The 1,953-nt window shown below is 64.6% G+C and overlaps 1 protein-coding gene across 1 annotated transcript in view; it reads left to right on the top strand.

Moving 5' to 3' along the window:
- The window catches only part of LOC102375676 (basal cell adhesion molecule-like), a 14,338-nt gene that overhangs the window by 2,997 nt on the left and 9,388 nt on the right, over nucleotides 1-1,953 (top strand). The gene's annotated exons all lie outside the window — the stretch shown is intronic.

Here is a 1,953-nt window from a genome sequence, read left to right on the forward strand (position 1 = left end):
CTGGTTGGGTGGCGGGGGGCACTGGCATGTAGCCAATAAAGAGCTGTCAGCGACCCCGGCCCTGGCTTGGTCTGTGCCCCCACCGCACCCAGAGTTCCAGGGAAAGACCTGCCCGGCTACCAGCCGGGTGCCAGAAACACTACCGGCCACCTGACGGGGGTGGCCCAAAGTTCCATATTGACTTTATTGATGGTACGACAATAGTGCCCCCACCCCGCAGCTGGAGGGACAGGGCTCCAATCCAGCCCCTGCCCCTTCCTGGCTATCAGACCACTCCCTGCATTTCCTTCCTTCCCCAGGCTTGGAATAGAAAACCCAGGGGTCCGGGCAGCCCCTCCCCAAGCTGGCAAGGGCCGGGACCTGGCACAAAACAGCACCCACCCCACCAGCTGCTCCGTCCCCCCTGCCCCCACTAGAAATGGATCCCGGGTGTCTAGGGTCACCCCCCGCCCTTTGGCCAGCTGCTCCAGCACAAAGGGTGCAGTGATGGGGCAACTGCAGGGGGGTGCAGCTGGCACTTTCCCAAACCTCTGCCAGAACCACCAGAGCAGATCCACTCCTGGGCACCAGCAGGGCAGGGGGTTGAGGGCCAGGAGTGGGGGGCACCGGCAGGGATGAAGGGGGCAGGAGGTTGCGGGCGGGGAGTGAGGGCACCATTGGTCCTTCTGTCCCTGAACCAAGAGGTGCTGTCCCGCCCCCGCAGCAGCCACTTCTGGGATGACATCTCACCCCCCATCCCTTCACCCCCCCCCAGCTGCCCCTTCACTGCCCCTCACTCCTGACCTGCAGCCCCCCAACCCCCAAGTCCCTGGAGACAAAAATCTGCATTAAAAAAACAGAAATATTTTATTAGCTGCATCAGCAGCACACCCCCTCTACCCCCTCACAATAAGTTACCCCCCCTGGAACCCCCCATTCAAGTATTTGATGCTGCCACCTGGGGGGGTAGGGGAAGCAGATGCCCCCCCAGGCAGACCAGGCTGTGTGGGGTGCAGCCTGGTACTGGAGGGGTTAATGCTGTGCCGGGGGGGCCTCAGTGCAGGGGACCCCCCCCATCATCTCCAGCCAGGCCCTAAATACCTGCAGGAGCAGCACCCCTTTCCCACCCCACTGGGGGTGTCCCAGACTGGGGGGGCTAGGCTCAGATGCCCCCACCCCTGCTACATGCCATGGGGGTCATAGCCCCACCCCCCACCAACCCCAATGCCTGGGTCCCGCAGTGTTGGCTGGGGGGGCGGACAGTGGGGTCCCACAGTCCTGACTGGGGTGGGGGCCGGATGCCTGGGTTCCCCATGGGTCGGCAGTCACCCCCCATGCTACTGGCCCAGGGAGGGGTCACCGGATCACTGCCCCTGGGCTGGGGTCATGGGGCCACAACCCCCAGGGCTCCCAGCGTCAGCTGCCCCCCCCACCCACTGCGTCAGGGGTGCGAAGCCTTGGCCCTGGCCCTGCCCCAGGGGGCGGGCTGCCAGCATCCCTTGGAGGCACGTGATTGGGCAGTGGTCCAGAGCCCAGCAAAACAATTGGCCGGTGGAAAGCGGCAGGAAGCAATGGTGCAAAGTGATTGGCCGGAGCATCCAGGTTGTGGTCCAGCCGTCCATTAGCCAAGGGCAGGGGGAGCTGACAGCCCATTGGCTGCTCCACAGGGGACAAGATGGGGCTGCTCTCCCGCTTCACCGCATGGTGGGTGGGGCCTGGTGTTGACGCCCCATTGGTCCCTTCCGCACCCTCTGCTCTCTGATTGGGTGTAGCTGCTTGATGGGCCCCTGGCATCTGAGGGGGGCTGGGGGCCAGCAGGGGGGAGCTGGAGAGACCTGAGGGGGAAGGGGGAATCAGGATCTGCCCCCAAAGACCCCCAAGGGCCTCCCCCACCCAGCCCCAGGGGCTTCCCCAGAGCTGCTGGGATAAGGAGGAAGAGAAGACTCCATCCCCCACACTGCACCCCGTACTATT

The sequence above is a fragment of the Alligator sinensis genome, unplaced genomic scaffold (assembly GCF_000455745.1).
Source record: "Alligator sinensis unplaced genomic scaffold, ASM45574v1 scaffold1721_1, whole genome shotgun sequence".
Classification (NCBI taxonomy): Eukaryota; Metazoa; Chordata; order Crocodylia; family Alligatoridae; genus Alligator; species Alligator sinensis.